The sequence below is a fragment of the Tupaia chinensis genome, unplaced genomic scaffold, assembly GCF_000334495.1.
Source record: "Tupaia chinensis unplaced genomic scaffold, TupChi_1.0 Scaffold147880_1, whole genome shotgun sequence".
NCBI lineage: Eukaryota > Metazoa > Chordata > Mammalia > Scandentia > Tupaiidae > Tupaia > Tupaia belangeri.
In genome coordinates, this window is record NW_006207730.1 from 383,187 (window position 1) to 393,834 (window position 10,648).

Consider the following 10,648-nt stretch of genomic DNA (forward strand, 5'->3'; position numbering starts at 1 on the left):
GTGCACACACACCTGGTGTGAGTTTAATCCACCAGGTCCGGGACTCAAACCGTGGTCGGCTACATGAAAGTTCTGTGACATAGCCATTATGCTAACTGCTGGTCCCTTAGTATCCTCTTGAGTCTATCTTGGTAGAATATATGTCTCCAAGCATTTATCCATCATGTTCAGGTTTTCCTGTTTGTTGGCATATAGTCACTCATAGTATACTCTAATGATGTTTTGTATTTCTGTTATGTCTATTGTAATGTTGCCTAATTCATTGTGAATTTGATTTATCTGGTTCCTTTCTTCTCTTCTTCTTAATTATTCTAGCCAATGGTGTGTCAATTTTGCTTATCTTTTCAAAGAACCAGCTTTTGCTTTCATTTATTTTCTGTATAGTTCACTTATTTTCCATTTTATTTATTTCTCCTTGAATCTTATTTCTTTTCTCCTGACATTTTTTGAATTTTTCTGTTGTTGTTTTTCCAATTCCCTGAGGCATGATGTTAGCTTGTCCTTTTGCCACCTGTCCATCTTTCTATTGTGTGCACTACTTGATATGAACTTTTCTCTTATGACTGCTTTTGCAGTGTCCCATAAATTATGGAAAATTGTGTACTAATTATTACTTGTTTTCATGAATCTTTTGATTTCAATATTAATCTCTTTAGTAGTTATGAAGTCATTCAGAAGTGGGTTATTTAGTTTCCATGTATTTGTGTATTTTCAGGGGTTTTTCTTGAGATTAATATCAAGTTTAATTCCATTATAGTTGGAGAAGATGCTGGATATAGTTTCTATGCCTTTGAATATGTAAAGACTGGTTTTGTGTACTATCATGTGGTCAATCTTCGTGAAAATACCATGTGAGGCTGAGAAAAATGTATATTTTTTGAGGGTTTTCTTTTTGGGGGTGGTGGAAAGTTCTATAGTCTATCATGTCTATCTGATTTATGGTATCATTTAGTTCCTGAATCTCTGCATATTTTTTGTCTCATTGACTTGTCTAAAGGAGATAATTGGGTCTTGAAATGTCCAACAATTATTGTGTTACAGTCTATATCTCCTTTTAGAATTTGCAGTCTTTCCTTTACATATTTGGGTACTCCTGAGTTCGGTGGGTAGATGTTTATAAGCATTATATCTTCTTGGTTAATTAGCCTTTTTACTACTATGTAATGCTCTTCTTTGTCTCTTATTACCGTTTTTGTCTTAAAGCCCATTTTGTCTGAAATCAGTATAGCGACTCCTGCTTTTTTTTTTTTTTTCCCCCTTTGGTTTCCATTTGGATGGAATGTCTTTTTCCAGCTCTTCACTTTTAGTCTATGTATGTCTTTATTCATGAGATGGGCTTCTTGTCGGCAGCAGATAGATGGTTTCTGATTTTCAATGCATTCAGCCTTCCTGTGTTTCCTGATCGGAGAATTTATTCTATTAACATTCAACATTATTAGCAATATTTCCAGACTTGGCCCTACCATTAAGTTGGCCATATACTTTTTTTTTTCTCTTATTGCTATCTGTCTGTCTTTAGTTTTCTTGGTATGGTACTCTTTTCAGAATTTCTTGAAGAGCTCGTCTGGAGTTGGCAAATTCTATCAGATTTTGTTTATCCAAGAACGTTTTTATTTTCTTTTCCCATATGAAGGATAATCTTGCTGGGTAAAGTACTCTTGGTTGAAATTGTTTTTCATTTAACGCTTTGAATATATTTTCCCATTCTTTCCTTGCTTGCATTGTATCCAATGAGAGGTCCAGCGTTAGTCTGATTGGATAGCCTTTGTAAGTGATTTAATATTTCTCACTTGCCAATCTTAGTATCTTGTCTTTATCTGTCATTTTGGTCAGTCTAGCTATAATGTGCCATAGAGAGGCTATTTTTTGATTGATTCTTCTTGGGGTTCTTTGTATTTCTTGGGTCTGGATGTTTGAATGCCTCTCTAGATTAGGAAAATTTTCTTCCAGGATTTCATGGAATAGATTATCCATGCCCTTATTAGCTTCTTCAACTTCAGGGATACCAATTATTCAGATATTTGGGCATTTAGAGAGGCTATTTTTTGATTGATTCTTCTTGGGGTTCTTTGTATTTCTTGGGTCTGGATGTTTGAATGCCTCTCTAGATTAGGAAAATTTTCTTCCAGGATTTCATGGAATAGATTATCCATGCCCTTATTAGCTTCTTCAACTTCAGGGATACCAATTATTCAGATATTTGGGCATTTCATACTATCTAGTATTTCTCATATAGTATCCTCAGTTTTCTTAGTATTTTTGATATTTTTTTCTAGGTCATTAGTTTTGTCTTCTGTTTCTAATATTTGATCTTTTGTATGGTCTCACCTGCTTTTAATACTTTTGAGGGAGGTTTTGATTTCATGTATTACAGCCTTCATATCTAACAGTTCCATTTGATTCTTTTTTATGGTTCTCAATTTTTCTTTTAATTCATAGAAGGACTTCCTCATCTCTTGGAGCTCAACGTCTCTTTTCTCTTGCATCTCATAGAATTTTGTTACCATAAATATTCTAAATTCTTTTTCTGACATTTTGGTAATATTCTCTAATATTTCCCTAGTTGGAGACAAGTTACAGTGTTCCCTTGCTGGAGATGTATTACTTGATTCTCTCATCCTTGAGGCTCTTCTCTGATATTTAGTCATTTGGTAATGTATTCACTTCTGCCAAACTTGTTGGAGAAGGATTCTGTGACTGTGAGCTCATGTGTTTCCCTTACTGTGAAATAATTCAGTGCTGTTTGCTCCCTTCTACTGTCTTCTACACTGCAGGAAAAACAGGAGGAGTTTTGCAATCTGATTTATGAAGGGAAATTTCACTAGTTTTTGCAACCACTACAGTGAGATGCACAGAATTCTCTACAACTCACAATGTTCAGATGTTTAGCTACTATGCACCTAGTCTTCTCTTGGCAGTGGGTAAGAGCAGGGCGGTACAACAGGAGAGTAAGGAAAAAAGAAAAAGAAAGTAGGAAATAGAAAGAAGAATAAATAGCAAAGGAAAAAAAAGGAAGGTACTACAAGAAAAATAGGGAAAACAATTAGAAATCACATTGCAGAAAATTAAATTGGGTTGAAAATGGAAGGCCTACCACAGGCAGAGGTGGAGAAGCCTGGAGGCTTACTATCCTAGGTGAGGGAAGGAGAGACAAATTAACAAGAGAAAGAGAAAGGTCCAAACAAGACAAAAAGCTGTTAGCTTTTTTTTTTTTTTTTTTTTGAGAAAAAAGTGAAAAGAGACACTTGTGTACCTGACTAGCACTGGAGCTTGGGGGTGGGGTTCCCTATTGAGGGGCTTCACAACCCTAAAGCTGAACCCAGAGGCCCAACACAAGCAGAGGTGGAGGAGCTTAGAGATCTTCTGTCCTGATTAGCACTGCAGTCTGGCAGGAAGCCCTCACTGGGAGGGAGGGGGCTTCAAAGCCCTAAAGCTGAACCCAGAGCTCCTCTATGTTTTCTACCAGTAGTTTTATATTTGAGATATTTCATTTAAATCTTTGACCCATTTTCAGTTGATTTTGTTAACAGCGAGAGGTAGGGGTCCAGCTTTATTCTCTTGGCAGGTGGATATCCCGTTCTTCCAGCACCATTTACTGAAGAGACTTTATTTTCCACACTGAATTATCTTGTGCCCTTGTCAAAGATCAGTTAGCTATATGTTTGGGGGTTTATTTCTGGATTCTATGTTCTGTTACATTGGTTCATGTGTCTATATTTTTGTGCCAGTACCATGCTGGTGTGATTATCAAAGTTTTCTGATATATTTGTAGGTCAGGAAGTGAGATTTCTCTTACTTTACTCATTTTGCACAGTATTGCCTTGACAATATGGGGTCTTTTATGATTCCAGATACATTTTATGATCTTTCCCACCCTATGCTTGACCAGTAATTTAGAATTGTACTGAACTTGTAAATCAATTTGGGTAGAATTGACATTTTTTTTCAGAGATTTTTGCTATAGGGTGTGTGTGCTAGCCAGAAAGAGAGAGAGGCAGAAAGCAAGAAAATCACCCCCTAGGGGAAATGGCCATGCCGAAATCCCTTCTCCTTCATTCTCCTCTCAGGATCTTGGTCTAGCATGCACACGCACCCAGTGTGAGTTTAAGCCACTGGGTCCAGGACCCTAACCGCGACCATCCCCCCAAGGGGTGATGTGTATGTATCATACTCAAATTTGTTTTCATTTTTTATAGTTACCCTTGTAGAGATCTTTCATCTGTTTGGTTGTGTTTATTCCTAGTTATTTTATTTTTCTTTGGCTACTGTAAATGAGATTTCTTTTTTCAATTCAGCCTCAGTCTGTTCATTATGGATGTATAAAACATAAATTTTTGTATATTGATTTTGTATCCTACTGCTTTACATAATTCATTATTAAAGTACAAAACTGCTGTGAATTGTTTTTCTGTCAATATGTTGACTATGCATCCTACAAAATTGCTGAATTTATTAATTGAGAACATTTTTGTGAATTCTTTAGGTTTTTCTGTGTATATAATCATATCATTTACAAATAGCAAAATTTAACTTCTTCCTTTTTTATTTGGATATCTTTATTTCACTCTCTTGTCTTATGGAATTGACCAGGTCTTCCAGTGCTATGTTGAAAAGAAGTGGAGAAAGTGGATACACTTGTCTTGTTCCAGTTTGTTTTTTGTTCTTGCCTTTTTTTTTTTTTTTTTTTTTTTTTTTTTTTTTTTGGGGGGGGGGTGCACATGCTCACCAGAGAGACAGAGAGACAGAAAGTGAGAAATCACCCCTTAGGGGGGGATGGTCTCGCACAATTTTTTCTCTAGTGATGAGTGCTGGGTATTTCTATTGGTCATATTGATAATTTCTATAAATTGGTACACTTTTGGCCAGAAGTTTGACACTATCTGATAAAGTTGATGCTGTGTGCATCCTATGACTTAGCAATTCCACTACTGATATAGACCCAGATAAACTCTCCCATATGTTCACAAGTAGATATGTATGGGAACATTTACTACAGCATTGTTTGTAATACAAATGAGTGAAACCTCATTGTCTGCCTAGAGGAGAACGAGTAAATAACTCATGACATATTCATATAATGGTAAACTACATTTTTAAATGAATTAAATATATATATATTTACCTGAATGAAAATCAAACGTCTCATTGTGTGAAAAAAGCAAATTGAAAAAAACATAAAGACAATATGACATAATTTGTTAAAATTTAGAAAATATTTGTCAGGCTTCTAGTTCTGGGACAAGATAGCTCCTCCTCTCTAAGTACAACTAAGTACCCTGGAAATAATTAAACAATCATAAAATGATAAGTTGAAAAGAGAAAGTGGGGAACCAGCAGTTAGCATAATGGCTATGTCACTGGACTCCCACATAGTCGACCGCGGTTCATGTCCCGGACCCGGTGGCTTAAAACTCACGCCGGGCGTGTGTGCGTGCGTGCCCAAGATCCCGAGAGGAGAATGGAGGAGAAGGGATTGCGGCGTGACCATCCCCCCTGTGGGGTGATTTCTCGCTTTCTGTCTCTATGTCTCTCTCTGTCTGTCTGGCGAGCGCACGCGCCCTACAGTGAAAATCTCTCCAAAAAGAAAAAAAAAAAAGAGAAAGTGGATTGACTAGAGAGCATCATGCCTTGAGGAAGCACCTGGAGGTAAGTTCCTTGGCTTTTCTTTTTATCTCACATATATCCCAGGATAGGTGTCAGAGAGGTTTGCATCTAGAATAGGCATAGATAAAAAGAAAAAAGAAAGTTTACTGTCTCTGCTCAAAGAATCAGAAAAGAAGAAACCCAACAAGGACTTACCAGGGGAACTCTTATACAGTGGCAAGAGTTCTCAGTCTCAAAGTAACTAAAGAAGTTGATTTGGGCAGAATAATTCATCCACTGCCCACACCAGGGCATAGCCTCATGCCTCCAAAAACTCCACCCTGACTCAGTGGCTCCCCACTTTCGACTCTACAACAGAAGATAATCCAGGCTGGGCATTTGCCAGAATTTTACCTAATAGCAGAAGCCAACCCAGGTCTGGTGTTTCCAGGCCCTTCAATGAAGACAGAATGTGAAGCAGACTGGGAGATTCCCGAACCTTTACCTAGTGGCAAATACTCAGAATCTGTGTATTCTGGCCCTCCACCCAGCAGCAGAATGCAGTTCAATTTGGGAATTCATTTTTTTTGTAGGCACTATTAGAGATGGAGTGGAAAGCTCACCAGCACAGGGTGGCTGGAGAATAGCCAAGGGAAAAAACTGTCTGTCCTGTAGATCTGACATTCCTGACCTTCTACCTAGTGACATTGGGTGACCCATAGGAGCGCTTTATGTCTCCACCTGTAGTATCAGCAGGATTCAAGCAGGAGCTCAAGTACAGCCAGAGCATGAAGCAGATCAGGATAGTACAATAGTATTGCAATGGCTCATAAAAACTAAATTGCCGTTGAAAGAAAGTTCACAAAAGTAGAGTAGAACTGACACAATACACCTAAAAAGTGCTAAATTAGAAAATTTAACTAGGGTGAAGAATCTCTTAACATAATATTAATAATGTCCAGGATTTAATAAAATGAATCACTCATCATACCAAGAACTGGGAAAATCACATGTGAATGAGAAAAGAAAATCAACAGATGAATTCCTGGGATGAATCAGATCATTTAAACTATCTGACACAGGTTTTAACATGAGACAACACAATGTTGCTTCAGCAATTAAACTAAAAGATTGGAAAATACAATAGCAGAGGCAGCAAGTATAGATACTAGAGACCATATAGAAGTGGGTGGACAGTCAGGGATGAGAGAGAGGGGCTCAGGGGAAAAAATTAACAGACACAAGAATGGAAAGTCATTGTGTATGATAATACTTTTGACCTGGGAGACACCTTGGCATGCATTTATGTTTTTGAGAATCCATATCATATGCTGTAAGGACATACAATGATTAAATGTAAATAAAAAAATAAAATAAAGTTAAATTAAAAAAAGAAAAAGGTCTCTGATCATACAAGAAACAAGAATATCTCCAACTGGGGGCCAGTACATGGCATAATGGTTAAGGCACTGGACTCCCATATGGCCAACCAGGGTTCAAGTCTCAGACCTGGTGGCTTGCTTTCTCACCTTCCCTCTCTCTCTGTCTCTTTTTGGTGAAGGCATGTGCCCTGTAGCAAATTTTTAAAAAATGATAAATAAATAATTCTTTTTAAAAAGAATATCTTTAACTAAATGAAAAATTAAAATCAATTGAAGCCAACGATGAGATGACAGAAATTATAGCATTATATGACAAATATTTTTTAAGTATTTATCATAAGAATGCTTCAAGAAATAATTAAGAACACATTTTAAACACATTTTTTTCCTCCAAATTCCTGATTTAGTAAGGACTTCTTTATTTTGAGGGAAAAAGTTCCCAAACATAAGGCTGTTCACAAAAATAACCCACAGTATCAACTTTAGAAAACAAATCTTAAGATGATTACACTGTTTTCTAGACTATGCATTTGACATGCCAACTCCCATTCAAAAAAATACATTTGTGTTGAACAGCCCCACACAGCACTCTAATGTGAGGCATAAAACATACTTCTAACTCAAAACTGCTCTCAGATGCTACTCAACTAAATGATACTGCCTTTGTATTTAGGGAAACAACTACTGAACTCATAAATGAGTGAAAATAACTGTGCTCCCTGCATAGCAAGAGATTATTTTGGAGACAGTTGATAAAAATAATACATCTTTTTTATGGTTAAGTCATAAAGAGGTATCAAAATTAAAAGACTTAACAAAACCACTAGGAGCATCAAAAGAAGTGAAATGGAACCAGGTGCAGGGCAGTATGAATTAATGAACATGGGAAGGACAAAGATGGGGAAAACAGTGAGCATATGCTGAAGATACTAGGGGAGAGGAGCTGGTGAAAATTTTGATCTTAGACAAGCGCCTAGGTAAAGAAATAATGTGCAAAATTTCTAAACCCCACTGTGTGCTTAAGAGTCATCCTCTCCATTGGCACTGTCTCTGTCATCCTCTCCTTCCTCAGCCTCTTTTCATCATAGTTGATCAACTCCAGCTGTTTGTTTGCTCTGTTCTTTTTCAATTTTTCCAGGTTTTCCAGAAGATAATCTACTTTTTGTTTTATCTGGGTCAACTCTTTCTTAATGGCCTGAATGTCATCTCCTTTCAACTTTTCAGACTTTGAAAGATGATCCTCGTTGACCACTCTTAGAATTGAAACTTTTGCCCCTTTGTGAAGTGTTCCCTGATACATGCTGGTGTTTCGAGGGCACTATAGCACAAGCAATAGGAGGTGGCAGTGCAACACATGCTGGGCAACTGTACATCCTGTCATAATAATCGTGTTGAAAGTCATAGTCCACATCAAAAGAGGAGCCATACATCTCTGCCGCAGATTTTTTTCACACCTGCTTTTCCTCTGTTCACTTTTGGCTCTGCAGCCAGATTAATATCTAAAACCCCGCTGGCAATCATCCTGCCATACTCTCATCAACATACTGAATGAAGGCAAAGCCCTTATGAACAGAGCAACCCATAATTTTTCCGTATTTCGAGAAGATTGCTTCCACATCAGACTTCTTCACCGCAAGAGTGTTGAGATTCCCAATGAATATATGGGAGTTCATGGAGCAAGTATCTGTTTTGTTGGTAATATTGCTGGACATTGCAATGGTAAGATTCCTCACAAAGCCAAAAAGTGTAGCTGAAGATCAAAAAAATCTCACAAGAAAGGATTGGGAAAAGAGATTCGATTCTGAATCTCTTGTGTTCAGGTTCTAGGCTGACTGCAGCTGGAGGTAGTAAATGTGGCTACAACTGCTTGCCTCCAACTCTTCAACACATTTTGTGGAGAGTTTACTTGCTATATCCCCGGGGGGATGGCCATGCCACAATCCCTTCTCCTCCATACTCCTCTTGGGATCTTGGGCATACATGCACACATGCCCGAAATGAGTTTAAGCCACTGGGTCTGGAACTCAAACTGCAGTCAACTGCATGGAAGTCCAGCGATGCAGCCATTATACCATCTGCTGATTCCTTAAACACATTTTTAAAAGCCTCACAAAGAAATATAATGTCTCAGCAAATAAATCAAAGATATAAAGAACCAAATGGAAAAATCAAAAGTGAAAAAGAGAAACCCAAATAAAAGCTCAGTTGATGGGGTCAGTAGCAGTCACATCGCAATTAAACTAAAAAGTACAGAAGAAACTTTGGATGTAGCCAGGGAAAAATGAACTCTTACCGATAGGGAAAAACAATTCAAATGGCAGTGAATTTCTCATAAGCAACCAGCAACGCCAACAAGAAGTAACACAGCATTTTTTAGAGTGCTTGAAAACAGAACTGTCACACCCTAGATCTTATCCCCAGTGAAAATATCATTCAGAGATTAAACATAAATCAAGAAATTATTGGGACCAGCAGTTAGTGTAATGGCTATGTCGCTGGACTCCCACGGTTCGCGAGGCGCGTGGGATCTTAGATGTCATTTTACTTGGAATCTTAGATCTCATTTCCCATAGTCCCAGGGGCCTGTGTTTGCCCCATCTGCTTGCAGCTGGGAGTCTTGACCTGGACTGGGCAGGCCTTTGGGGTGAGTCTATACTCATGGCCTAGGAGCCACTTGGAACCTTGGACCCCATTGCCCACCATCCCAGTGACCTTTGCTTGCCTTGCCACCTGCTCACCTTCAGGGAGTCTTTTGAGTCCAGACTGGGCAGGCCTTTGGGTGAGTCCATGCTCCAGGCCTGTGAGCCACTTGAAACCTTGGACCCCATCGCCCACTGTCCCAGCAGCCTACCAGGAGTCTTGAGCCCATTCTGGGCAGGCCTTTAGGGTAAGTCCCTGCTCAGGGCCTGGGAGACACTTGGAACTTTTGGAACACAAATCCTCATGCACACAGGCGACTGGATCCTCTTCACTAAGTTATACCTCCTTAGCATGCTACAGCCTCATCAAGAACAGAACATTGCATAGAGGAGCCAAGCACCTGAAGTTACCCATAACTGCTCCAACTTGAGAGACACAGCCCTCGTATAGAAACACACCAGGGAACTAATGGTGAAATTTCCACCACCAGTACTACAGGATCTACTCCAGTAAATAGAAAAAAGAGAATACTTCATCAGATGACTATAAACCAGCACAGATCTCAAAGAAACATGAGAAAACAAGGTGGTAGCTCCTCATCAGGTAAGGGTAGAAGTGCCTCACAAACAGTGGATAGCACTGAGAAATACACAGAAATATCAGAAAAAGAATTCCAAATATTCATAGTGACAAAACTCAATGATATGCAAGAGAAAACAGGCAGTCAGTTTCAGGAAATGAGAAAATACATGAAAGAGGAATTTCATAAAGAAATAGACACCCTAAAAAATAATCAAACAGAACTTCTGGAAATGAAGAAATTAAAATCTCTTTAGAAAACACTACACCTGGGACCAGCAGTTAGCGTAATGGCTATGTCGCTGGACTCCCACGTAGTCGACCGTGCTTTGAGTCTCGGATCCAGTGGCTTAAACTCACGCTGGGCACGTGTGCGTGTGTGCCCAAGATCCTGAGAGGAGAATGGAGGAGAAGGGATTGCGGCGTGGCCATCCCCCCTGGGGGTGATTTCTCGCTTTCTGTCT

At 38.7% G+C, this 10,648-nt stretch overlaps 1 pseudogene; it reads right to left on the reverse strand.

The window, feature by feature from the left end:
• Positions 1-7,984: 7,984 nt before the first annotated feature.
• Positions 7,985-8,677, reverse strand: LOC102468071 (heterogeneous nuclear ribonucleoprotein C pseudogene; annotated as a pseudogene).
• Between the last annotated feature and the right edge of the window lie 1,971 nt (positions 8,678-10,648).